Here is a 13,488-nt window from a genome sequence, read left to right as displayed (position 1 = left end):
CCCGGGTGGTGAAGCGCAGTCTCGGCGCATGGTATGCGATGAAATGCAAGCGAAGTATGGCTTCAGCCGCGAAACGTGCACGACGTCAACAGGCGGCGGACTTGAGAATGGATGAAACTGTAACGGCACGATCTTGTAATTGACGTCGTTAATTTGACGTAGGACTTAATAATGATCTGTGTAGCGAGAGAGAAGCTTCTAGGAGAGGCCGACCCGATGGCATGGTGACCAAAGCAGCACCTAAGCACCTTGGGCGAACTGAACATCGCAGTGGCACCGGTCGTAACGCTCCTTTTGCAGATGCCGCGAGGCTAATAAGCGAGATCGGGCGACTTGCGCCATGTGAGCGCGATCGATTACCTCACGAGCATACTCACTTGAAAGGCGGGGCACAGAATGTAGGATGGTGTCAAAGGGCGAAGTGGAGTCGCGACCATACAAAAGATAAAAGGATTAATGTCCTGCAGTGTCATGTCGGGACGAGAATGCCACGTAGGCCAGCGTGGCGTCCCAGTCGTGATCGTCGGAAACGTAGTACATCGACAGCATCTCTGCGAGTGTTCGGTTGAGACGTCCCGTAAGACCGTTCGTTTGTGGGTGGTAGGCGGTGGACAGCTCGTGCTCAGCGGCACAAGAGCGCAGGAGGTCGTCCACAACTCGAGACAAGAACGAGCAGCCGCGGTCTTTAAGTAACTGTCGAGATGCAGAAAATCGACGACGTCAGTTGCGCAACTAGTCAGCAACGCCTTTGTTATCGCGTAGCTTGTCGCGCAATCAGAAGCGATAGCGATCCACTTATTCCCTCTAGTCGTCGTCGGTAAAGGGCCAAGCAGGTCGCCTACGCGAAAGAATGGTTCAGAGGGAACTTCAATTGGATGGAGTCGCCTGACAGGTGCCAGGGGAGGTTTCTTCCGGCTTGACACAATTCGCAAGTTGCGACACAACGACGCACAGCGCGGTAGAGTCTACCCGGCCAGAAGAACCAGCGTCGTACGCGGTCGTATGGACGAAAAACTCCAAGGTGTCCCACCGTCGGTGCATCGTGAAGTTGTTCGAGAACGACGGATCGCAGATGACGAGGAAGGACAAAGGAGCAACTCAGGGCCATCATGGTTGATATTGCGGCGGTAAAGGATGCCGTCACGCAGCACGAACAATCGGCACGTGCCGTCGGTGCGGCCCGATTGCACTTCGGCGATGATAGACTGTAATGCGTCGTGTTGTTGTTCAGCGCGCATTTCAGCCATGTCAGTCAAAGCCATCACGCAGGTCACTGTATCATGCGTAACAGGGTCGGGAGGATCCACGGGGTGACGCGAGAGGCAGTCAGTGTCCTTGTGGAGGCGTCCAGTTTTGTAACGGACACTAGATGAAAATTCCTGGAGCCGCAAAGCCCAGCGACGAAGCCGTTCAGTCGGTTCCCGAAGGGAAGACAGCCAGCAGAGTGCTTGATGGTCTGTGACGACCGAAAACGTGCGGCCACAGCCCAAACTAAAGCCAAGCACTCCCGCTCGGTGATGGAGTAATTTCTCTCGGCAGGTGACAGCAGGCGGCTGGCGTAAGCTATCACGCTCTCGGTACCATTCTGTTGTTGGGCAAGAGCAGCGCCGATGGATTGGCCGCTTGCGTCAGTGTGGACTTGGGTCGGTGCAGATGGATCAAAGTGGGCAAGGACGGGAGGAGTGGTCAGAAACCTGATTAGAGCGGCAAACGCTTGAGCCTGCTCAGGGCCCCATGAGAATGGTGTGTTCTTCTTTAGAAGATCTGTCAAAGGCCGAGCAACGTCGGCGAAGTTTTTGACAAAACGGCGAAAGTAAGAACACAGGCCAACGAAGCAGCGCACGTCAGAAGCAGAACGTGGCACAGGGAAACTGCGTACGCCGCGAACTTTTTCCGGATCTGGTTGGACACCGGATGCGTCAACAAAGTGTCCCAACACAGTAATCTGACAGCACCCGAATTGACACTTCGTGGAGTTCAGTTGAAGGCTGGCTTTTCAGAAGACCACAAGAATGGCAGCGAGTCGGTTAAGGTGGCTGCCGAACATGGGAGAAAGAACAATAACGTCGTCAAGGTAACAAGGACAGGTGGTACATTTGTAGCCTCGCAGAAGAGACTCCGTCATACGTTCAAATGTCGCAGAAGCATTGCATATAGGCCAAATGGCATGACTTTGAACTGATATAAGCCATCCGGCGCGATGAAGGCCATCTTCTCGCAATCCATTTCATCAACTGAAATCTTCCATTAGCCGGATCGAATATTGATGGACGGGAAGTATTTAGCTCCATGCAAGCAGTCCAAAGCTTCATCGATGCGTGGTAGTGGGTAGACGTCCTTTCGCATAATCTTGTTTAAATGGCGATAACTGACGCAAAAACGCCAGGTACCATCTTTCTTTTTCACAAGGACGAAGGGCGAAGCCCAAGGTATTCTTCTTCTTCTCTCTCTTTTTTCATGCTTCCGTAACCATATATATATATATATATATATATATATATATTAGCATTTTCCTTAAATAAATAAATTTTTTGTGAATAAACTGCAACTCTTTACTTTCTTCACCTCTCTTTCGTCCGTGTTGAATCGTGCTGCCAAGGCATCGCTATGCATCTGCACCAACTAGCCCACCTTTCTGTTATTCTCCACTATGTGTAATTGACTTGAAATACTTGAAAAATTATAGACCGATCAGCTTACTGTTCGTTGCCTACAAAGTATTTACTAAGGTAATCGCAAATAGAATAGGGAACACCTTAGACTTCTGTCAACCAAAGGACCAGGCAGGATTTCGTAAAGGCTACTCAACAATAGACCATATTCACACTATCAATCAGGTGCTAGAGAAATGTGCGGAATATAACCAGCCCTTGTATATGGCATTCATTGATTATGAGAAAGTGTTTGATTCAGTCGAAACCCCAGCAGTCGTGGAGGCATTACGCAATCACGGTGTAAACGAGCCGTATGTAAAAATACTGAAAGATATCTATTGCGGCTCCACAGCCACCGTAGTCCTCCATAAAGAAAGCAACAAAATCCCAATAAAGAAAGGCGTCAGGCAGGCAGATATGATCTCTCCAATGCTATTCACAGCGTGTTTACAGGAGGTATTCAGAGACTTGGATTGGGAAGAATTGGGGATAAGAGTTAATGGAGAATACCTTAGTAACTTGTGATTCGCTGATGATATTGCTGCGCTTAGTAATTGCAATGGAGACATGAACACTGATGGCAGCCTGTGTGATGTTTTATCCCTTTGCTTTGTTGTGTACCTGTCATGTCGCAGTTATTAAATTTTCCTGTACTTTGTATGGTGCTGATGTACAGAACATTACATTGCAAGGAGCCACTGCGTAATTAGTGTTCAAGGACCAGTGTGATGATGATGATGATGATGAAAAACTTTATTTATCCCTCTTTAAAGGGAAGGGGGCAATGGAATAGAGGGTGGGGGGAGGAACTACTTGAAGTAGGCCTCCTTTATCCTCTCAGCCCACTCCAGGATGGCCTCCTGAAGATCGGGCCTGGAGCTGCGCAAGGCAGCCTCCCACTGCTCCTCACTAGATATTAATTGCTTGAGGAAAAGGGGAAGGGGGTGCTTAGGGCACCCCCACATGATATGGTTTAAGTCTGCTCTGGGAGATACACAGAATTTACAAGAGGGAGAAAGGTAAATGGCGGGATGAATGCGGTGGAGGAGGTAAGGGGACGGAAAGGTGCGAGTCTGCAGCTGTCGCCACAGAACTTCACACCTACGCGGGGATTTGCCCATGAGTGGCGGAAAGGTTAAGCGGTCTAATCGGTAGTGTGTGCAGATATCGTGGTAAGTAATAAGTCGATCCCGCGCTGTAAACGGCGCCTCCTCCGTGGCGAGGTCCGACGCATCTGATGCCTGAGCCCGGACTGTAAATCCTCGGGCACTGGCATGAGCCGCCTCGTTTCCGGCAAGGCCCGCATGCGCGGGAGTCCAGATTAATGCCACAGTTTGATTGAAAGGATGAGCCAAGAGGAGAGAAAAAGCTGGCTTAGAGACCCTACCCGCTCTGAAGTTATATATGGCTGCTTTGGAGTCGCTAACGATAATTGATGAATTTGGAATTGTGAGGGCCAGGGCTATGGCCGCTTCCTCCGCCTCCTCCGAGGAAGAGCCAGGAATGGAGGCGGCCGCAGCGACCTGCCCGTGAGAGTTAATGACTGATATTGCGTAATGATTTCTGTTCCCCTATTCGGCTGCATCAACATAGAGCACGTCTTTAGAGGTGGAGAATTGTTTTTGGAGAGCCTGTGCTCGCTGCCTCCTGCGCTGTTTGTGATGCACAGGGTGCATGTTTTTAGGAAGTGGGGGGATGCAGAGGTTCTCGTGTATATGATGTGGAATGGTGTATTTAGTCTTGATGATGGGTGCCGGAGTGATAGAAAGAGTTTGTAGAATGTGTCGACCTGTTGCGGTGTTAGAAAGTCTGCTATATTGGGATGTGAGGTGGGCTTCTGTGAGTTCAGAAAGTGTGTTGAAAGTTCCAGTAAGCATTAGCCTTTCAGTGGAGGTACGTATGGGGACCCCGAGAGCGAATTTATATATTTTGCGTAAAAGAGTGTCGATCTTATCTGATTCTGATTTAAGGAAATGTAGATATGGTGTTGCGAATGTAATCTTACTGATAACGAAGGCCTGAATCAAGCGGAGAAGTTCGGCCTCCTTTAGTCCGCCATGTTTATTGGAGACTCGCCCTAGAAGACACAGGGTGTGATCGACTGTGGTCTGGAGTGTATGTAGAGTATATGTGTTGAGCCGGTTGCTTTGAATGTGTAAACCGAGCACCCGGAGCCTGTCCACTCTAGTAACGGGGATGTGGTTTAGGATTACCTCTATGCTAGACATGTGTTTTCCGCTCCCCTGGTGGGATGGCAGAAGTAGCAGCTCGGATTTTTGAGGGGAGCATGTGAGATTCATAGCCCTGGCATGAGCCACGACGGCGTCTGCTGCGGCCTGTAGAGTGTCTTGAATCTTTCCGTCGGAGCCGCCAGTCGTCCAAAGAGTGATGTCATCGGCGTAGAGTGAAAACTTGAGATCGGGAATAGACCGCAATGCTTGCGCCATCGGCATCATAGAAAGATTAAAAAGAAAAGGGGACAGCACTGAGCCTTGGGCGTGCCGTAGCTACCTAAAGCGTATGAAAGGGATTGCTCTGTGCCTATGTGTATCGTTGCGGTACGGTTGGATAAGAAGGTACATATGTAGTCATATGTCTTTCCGCCAACCCCAATGAGATTAAGCTCTCGGAGGATGGCAGAATGTGAAACGTTATTGAAGGCGCCGTGGAGCTAGGTCCAGACTGAGAATTGCTTGCGTATCTAGACTGCTATTGGGTGTAATGATGTCATGCTTCATTCGAAGCATGATATCTTGGCATGAGAGAGATTTTCGAAAACCTACCATTTCTGATGGATAAAGATTGTTGTCCTCGATGTATTTACTGAGTCGGTTGAGGATGACGTGCTCGAGTGTTTTACCTAGACAAGAGGTTAGTGATATAGGCCTGAGATTAGAAGTGTTGAGGGGTTTGTTTGGCTTTGGGATAAAAATTACCCTGGCATCTTTCCGCGAACTAGGGAGGGTGCCAGTGTCAAAGCAGTGATTGAAGTATGCCGTGATGGCTGTGACAGAGTTGTCGTCTAGATTGCGGAGTATTTTATTGTTAATAAGGTCGGGGCCTGGTGCTGACATTGTGCGCAGGGTGGCGAGGGCATGGCGAACCTCTGCTTCCGTGATAGCGGCGCTAAGTAGGTCGTTGGGTTCGCCAGTATATTTTGGCATGTCATACTTCTGAGCGGGAGGCAGATGTTTATGGCGGAGGTCGTCGAAGAATCCGTTGAGATTGTTTTTGTGTGCATGTAGCAGTTTGTTTATGCTATGGTTGTGGTGTGTGCGCGATGTGGTAGGGTCTAACAAGTGTCGCAAGAGCTGCCATGTGCGCTTGTTATCGAGGTTGTCATGCATGCTTTCACATACCTGGCCCCACTGCTGGCAGGCCAGTTGTGTGGCGTACTCCTGGATCTGGAGGTCTAATTTGGCAATTCTGAGTCTTAGTTTTCGGTTGAACCGTTGCCTCTTCCACCGTTTGAGAAGAGAGTGTTTGGCTTCCCACATGTGTAGAAGCTTGGAATCAACCGTAGTGAGAGCGGTTTCGGGGGGCAGAGTGGTAGTGTGCGTCTGGGCGTCTGCGTGTAGTTGCTGAACCCATTCTGAAATGTCTTGAATGTTTGTGGGGTTATTTTGTTGTGAAGGTTTTTTTTCTTTTAGAGAGGTAGTTTTATGAGAAGAAATCAGATGTCAGGAAATAGACCTCAGTGGCACAGTAATCTTGGCTACCTTTTGCTCAAGCATGCCCTGGACATAATTGAGTGATTTGCACTTGCAACTGGACAGCAGCCTTAGCTTGGGAGACCAGTGGTATGGCATATTTAATAAAACTAGCCAACACATAGTATTACCAGTCCGAGCAGAGACCTGTTTAAATGTGTGTCGCCTTTAACACCTAGATTTTCGACCATGAATTCAGAAAAACCTGTAGCATAACTCGATTCTAGATTTCGAATGCTGTATAAGTTTATTTATTTATTTATTTATTTTATTTATTTCCTCAAAGGTCTTTTGTTGAGACATTACATGAGGGAGTGGGAGTTGTCTCCTTGTTCACTGCAGTTGTGCTCGGGTTCGGTCCAAATGGGAGAGCACTTCTTCATAGCTTATTAGGGAAAAACTTTATTTACATACCTTTTTTTTATTTACCTCGCCTACAATCAAGACCAAATGTTCATAGCACATGAATGTGCTCTGCATGAACCTAAATTACAATGCCATGTTCAACAGCACAGTTCATGTAGCTGGTGTTGGTTCATTCAAGCTAAGCATTACTACAGCCTTTAACTGTAGTTATCGTGGTATGAGAGCAGAGAAATAGATATGCAAAGACAGTTGGGCGCATTGAGACAACATCTTTTTTGATTGTGAAAAGGTGACAGATACACAAAAAGGGGAGAACTTATGCACTTTCATATTTTCTCAACCACAAAAAAAGCCGGAGGAATGAGGTTTCTTCACTGTGCCATAGAAATTATATGTTTGCTCTCAAAGGCGATTCTGATTCATTGGATTCGTTCCGGTGCTGTCTTTATTTTCTTGAGTATGCTTAAGTTTTTACACGTTAATGTTTCAAACTCGTTTTGATTTTCACAGACTGAACGTCCCACGTCTTGGTTTGACTTCCTGGTACAGGATACTTGCATTTAACATGGAGTGATGAAGCAGAGCAGTGTACTGTTATTAAATGTGCAGATTTTAGCACTATAACAGCAGTTTATTAAAAAAGGTGTGTGCTGAAAATAAAGCGTTCCTAACCACATTCCTCGTTGTCTAATTATGCTTGTATTCCTGCATTCTCTTCAGCAAAACCACTTATATATGGGGAACTGATCATGATAAGTCCTCATGAGCATATTAAAGAACAGCCTTGAACCCTACTGGTGCACTGGTAAAATGTATAAAGGCAGTGAAATTGAAACAGAAGGCAAAATAGCAAACACCAATGCTTGATGCGGTATTTGTCAGACTTGTATGTCAGCAATTTTCGCATAAAACGATAGACAGAGCATACTAGCACTACAAAGCACCCATCTTTAATGTTAGGCATACATTACCACAAGCTCTTTAAAAATGGTCACAAGAGAAATTCTGGCTTTAATGAGAAACTATATATGTTAAAGGCAGCCATGAAAATGTATTAAGAAATTATGCAATGAATAGCATTGACTCAGTTCAGAGAGCTTCCAAAGTTGTCATAAGGCCTTGATAGCTGTGGATGAGGGAACAGTTGTAGCCCAATTTGGAGCATGAGAAATTGACATTAAGATCGAAACATACGTAACAACTCGTAATGCAATTTAAAAATCTTGCTATACCTTTAAAAAAGAGACAGTGAAATGAAATTAGTGTCACAGTTTCCTTTTCTTTTTACTTCATTTAGGTTGAATATACTGATTGTAGTAAGACAAGAAAGCAGAGGGGGTGAAGCACATTAGAAAAATGCTAGTCTGCTTTTATATTCTACCTTCTCTACATTCAAAGTTCAGTAAAGTTAACTTGGAAAGCTACGGTGAAGCCATTGCTTGAGCCTGTATGGTGCATAACAGCAGCAATTGCCAACCTAACTGTTTGGGCGTTTACAGTGCCTTATTTGTATTGTACATCTTATAAGTGCTGAGCTATGGAAGATTGATTAAGATGACCAACATGCTGAACCAGTAGTTTACTGAGTAAAATACATGGAGAAGGGTGGAAAGATAGGACAGAGCACAGGGGGTGTATTCCATGTCCACCTAGTGGAAATATCCATTTCATCTGCTGCTGAAGTTCTGATTGGCTGGGCTGGGGTATGCATGAGAAGGGAGACAGGCTCCCTCAGCTAATTAGCACTTCAGCAGAAGACGATATGGACATGTCCACTAGGTGAATACTTACAGAGCTATTTAATAGAGTACTTCTGTAACCAACATGCCTGCTATGCCATCCTTGTTTGCGATGTCTGTCTTAGTCAGTAAATGTGTGAAAGAACCAGGTTTGTGCATGAAAAGTTTTCCTAAGGGAGTGTGCCTTGAAGCCTGCAGTGGTAATCACAGGAAACAAGGGTGGATCCAGAGCAGCACCAAAGGGCAAGCCTTCATCGAAACAAATATGGAGGGAAGTGACTGCATGCTCAAACTTGTTAGCTCATAAGTTTGCCAAGACCAAGTGATGTAAGAAGTTGATGAAGCCTACATGGTTGATGGGTAACCGCTTAGGCCAAAATTATTTAGGTACTGTTGATGAAGGCTACATATTTACTGGAAATCTCAAAATAATTATGTTAGTGCAGAATACCTTCCACTAGTGATGTCCTTAAAAGAATGAAAATGTTCGAGTTGTACTTGCGTGCTGCATGAAGTTACTTTAAAAACAATTCAGCAATGGAAACAAAATGCAAAGAGTAGTACTCCAAATATATTACCACCTCTTTAGGGCTAGATGCATTCAAATAATAATAATAAGCAGATGAAGATTGGACGCAAAAAAAAAAAAAAATATGCGATGTTTCAGCTCCCACATGAGAGCCTTGTTCACAACCATTGTGAACAGAGCTCCAGTTGAATCAGCTCTTATTTTTCATTTTTGTGGTTGGCTTCCAATTTTAAACTACTTATTGCGCCTCTTTTGATCAGATCAGACGGGCTGTTGTCAAACTTCACTACTTCAATGCAAATTATTGGAGGTTGGCAAGTATCAAATTTTTCTAATAGGAATAGTAGGTATTGAATAGTCGAACACTGATGCACACAGTTACAGCAGGCATATTTATCTTAGAATTAAGCACCGTGCTTGTATTGACTAATAAAAGAAAGCCAACTATCAGGGAAGATTAGTATTATTTTTAAGTAGTACAAGTCTACTATTTGTCATTCCAAAACTGCATAAACAGCCTCTCAAGATCTTTAGAGCCTGGTGGCAAACAAGACTTCTAAGAATGAACAGCTGCTGTATGACTAGCTGTAAAAAATTCCTAAATAAATGGTTGCCAAAAAAAAATCAGAAGTGGTGAAAATGGAAAAAAAAAGCTGCTGAAGGACTTGTTTGCTGTAAAGACATGTAAAAGGACACGTTACATGAAAAAGATCACTGGTTATAAAAAAATTAACATGACTAGACTGCCAATAAATTTAAATGATAGATAGTAAAAAATCAGGGGTTGTCATGTCGCCTTCCACCATGAAACCAAAAACAAAGCTTGTGTTACCCATTTTGTTTGTGCATTGCTTGGAAAACTTATGTTGCTTCACATGTGATAATTTGTGATACTTTTTTAGCAGACAGACAATAGTAAGAACTTTAACATTCGGTTGTTGCAATATATTTGGCTAGTTTTACGTAATAAAAAATGCCAAATAGTAAATATTTTAGAACCTGTATAGTTAGCATGTAATATTTGATTCATATTCAAAAGTTCAAATATTCATCCACCCCTACAATTAATACTTCCTTTACCAGTGTTCATGCCAAAGCCCCCCCCCCCCCTCCCTTTATATGTACTCGGCATCCACCTCTACAATCCTGAAGCATACTGAAGTCACGCCCTGTGGCAATCCAAGCGAATAAAAAAACCAAAAAATCCTGACGCATGATTATATTTGCATTGTGTGGTAAGTACCAGTCTGCAACTTCTTGGATCTGCCTGCTGTGCTAAGTAATTATACCTCATATACTTGTAGCAGATGTAGTGCCTCTCAAGAATCGCATCCGAACTGCACACACTAAAACATTACGCCGGGATATTCAAAGAGACAAGTGCATGTTTTGCTAGCCAAGTGACTTTTAGTGTGTTCAATTATGTAAAATGTGCTATTATATGATTAATATAATTTGCTAATGCAAAGAAAGAACAAGCCAGCATCTCTTGCTTCATATATATGCGCTGAAGCAAGAAAGTAATTAAGGAAGGAAAATACCAGACATCAACACAAATATTTATGTGCTTCCTGGCATAAAATAATTCTCATGTAAGCCACGTAACATGCTTTCCAAAGCATCCCTTACCTTAACTTACAGCTGCATAACAAGAAGGCACTTTCTAAGAACACTCGTGATTCATGATCATTCACTGTGTTAGTAAGTGACTCCCACTGAAGTAGACTGAGAACACACCTGGGCATTGCATTAAATAGCTGATGTAAAGTGAGAAAACTGCTGCTTGTAGGTATGAATGAACCAAGTGGATAAGAAATATAGGTTCTCAAACTTCTAGTACTAAGTTTGGCAGCACTTAAGAAAAACATATTGTTACTAAAAATTGCAGCACATGATAAAATAACTGAAATAGCTAGGGAGAGTTTAATAGACCAATAAACAGGAACTGCAAATTGCCAACATTTTTGAATAGTTATCTTCACAGGTACTTCCTCATAAGTATGACTTCCCTTAATGCTCGCACCTCTGCCTTAATTTCATAATTCCCCATTCTCACTGCTTTGCCCATGCTGATTGACATCTAGTACAAAGGTTAGGCAAAAGTAGCTGAGCATGTGCATGTGTTGTGAGGCAGGTTGCTCACATCTGGTAGCCACATGCCAATTTCTCAGAGCAGATGAAAGGGCAGCCTCAAGGGTAAAACATAGAGAAGATGGATACCTTGGTTCAATGATAACTGAAACGCCAAGATGGAAAAATTGGACAGCCCACAGAACCAGCAGAATTGACATAGTTTGGAAAAACTGAGAAGATGCATTATGGTATTTAAGCTACACAGGTCCCAGTCAAGTTGAAAGATTTTTGCTGTCTAATAAACTTATAAGACAATATACGACCAGCAATACTGTATGGAACCTAAACACTTTTAATAGTCACCTAGAAGTCAGGACGGAGAGGTGACTGAATTGAGGATGCTAAGGTGGATGAGGCAGAGGTAAATTGTGAAGACAGGTCTTAAAAGATTAACATCCAACACATACTCAAGTTGGCAAAGATTGGACTGAATGTTCAAGAAGAAACTGACTAAGATATTTTTATTGGCATACAGACATGAGAGGAGCAGCAACAATATATCAGAGATAACTGCCATGCAAGAGGAAAGGATGTTAGTCTAAAAATTAACAGTTGATCAGAAGAATGGTTAAGCATGGGCTCAGGCTCATGTACAATTCTGTATGGTATGCGTGATGTCAGAGCTGCATCACATAAGGAACTGTGGCGTTTACATGCCTCGATCATGAAATGATGTGGGCCAAGAGTGGAACAACAAGGATAACATCAAGAGGGGGCCTCCTACAAAAGGAGAATTGATCGGCGACTGTACTTATTTGCATAAGAGATCGAATTTCAATACGAAATTTCTATATAATGAAGCGAATTGCCGATCTTACCTACTCTGTTATATCAAGGTTTAAGTGTATAACGAAATTTCCTGTTCTCTACAAGGGTGGCAATGTGGGCTTGTTCGTTGATCATCATGGAACGGCATGTAGTGTAGCACAGCAAAAACAAGAACACAAGAAGAAATGACACACAGACAGAGGCGCCTAATTATGTCTGCATTTTGTTTCTTCTTGTGTCCTTGTTTTCGTTGCACTACACTACATGCCATTCAATACTTTCACTGTCACATTCATGAGCACTGAAAACCTAGAATCAACTAATACCTTGCTTGATTTCCCATAATTAAAAAGAAAAATGTGGGTATATTAGGTCTAATTGAGTTCTGGTGATTTTAGTATCACTGACATATAGTTTCTAAGAATGTTTAATCGTTTTTCCCATTAAGGCAGAGTACATGTTCAACTGCTACAATAAGTGTGGGCGTAGGAAAAGACGACATTTTGGCTCTTGCATCAATTTTATGGCATGTTGCATGATCTAATCAAGTGGTGATTCAATTTGACGAAGTTCTCGATTTAACAAAATAAAACGTCACATCCCAATAAAATTTATTAACTAGACTTACCTGTACTTTATAACCGAAGTACTGTATAACTATAAGCCACTACAGCCGCCACGAGTGGCAAGCAGAATTGAAATGATATTGCTTTAGTCGAAACACGCCGAGCGCTGCTGCTAAAGTATGCACCACATGCATTGGGCAAGAAAAAATCTGCGGGAACCGCGGTACCACACGCAGTTATTCAAAGCAGCGCATAAAAGTGCCGCGGACTCAAATTGGTTAGTAAATGCATTCGGAAGCAGTCTTTTGATTACTTGTTACTATCAGACACACGCTCGCATAGCATGGCCACGTGGCAAACGCGGCCGTGCGGACGCTTCGCTATGCGCGCATCATCGGCTGGTTGCAATATTGGGGTACTCTATGGGTGCATATTTAAATCACAGCGTTTTTTGCCTATTGCCTGATCTTTGCGGGTGCTCCATGGCTGAGTGTTTTGCATGGTACAGAATTGGCCCCAGTACCAAAAGTACACAGGTAGGGCGGTCCGTGCAGATGAAGCGTGAACGCGAGTTCAACATAACCACGTCGTCGTTGTTATTCTGTAGGGATTATTTATGCGAAAGCGTCAAATGGCCTATTGAGCAAAAAAGCCAGTTTCTGTCGTCTCAGCGAAATCGCACCTCAAATCCCATCGGTTGCGACCACGTTGCGAGCGCGCCTCGACGGAGCACAGCGGGTGGAAAGGTACACCTGCCGTCGCTCTAGCGCGCCAGGTGTTGCGTGAGGGGAGAGGGCGTCGCCGCAACGCCATGTCATCCTTGTTCTCGCAAGCCGGCGCCTGGTCCATCTACCCCCCACTGGGCTTAGCTGTTGCACATGCCCAGTGGGGCAATGTCTCCACTAATATCCGATTTCTATGGGAGCCACTTGCACCCACTCTCGTTCAAGCATTGGCCGTTGGTGTCGCTTTTATAACCTGTTCGTCTGCTACTCTAAGGTTGACTGGTGCGGCGTTGTAATA

Source organism: Dermacentor variabilis, chromosome 4 (genome assembly GCF_050947875.1).
Source record: "Dermacentor variabilis isolate Ectoservices chromosome 4, ASM5094787v1, whole genome shotgun sequence".
Taxonomy (NCBI): Eukaryota; Metazoa; Arthropoda; class Arachnida; order Ixodida; family Ixodidae; genus Dermacentor; species Dermacentor variabilis.
Note: the sequence above shows the minus strand (reverse complement) of the source record.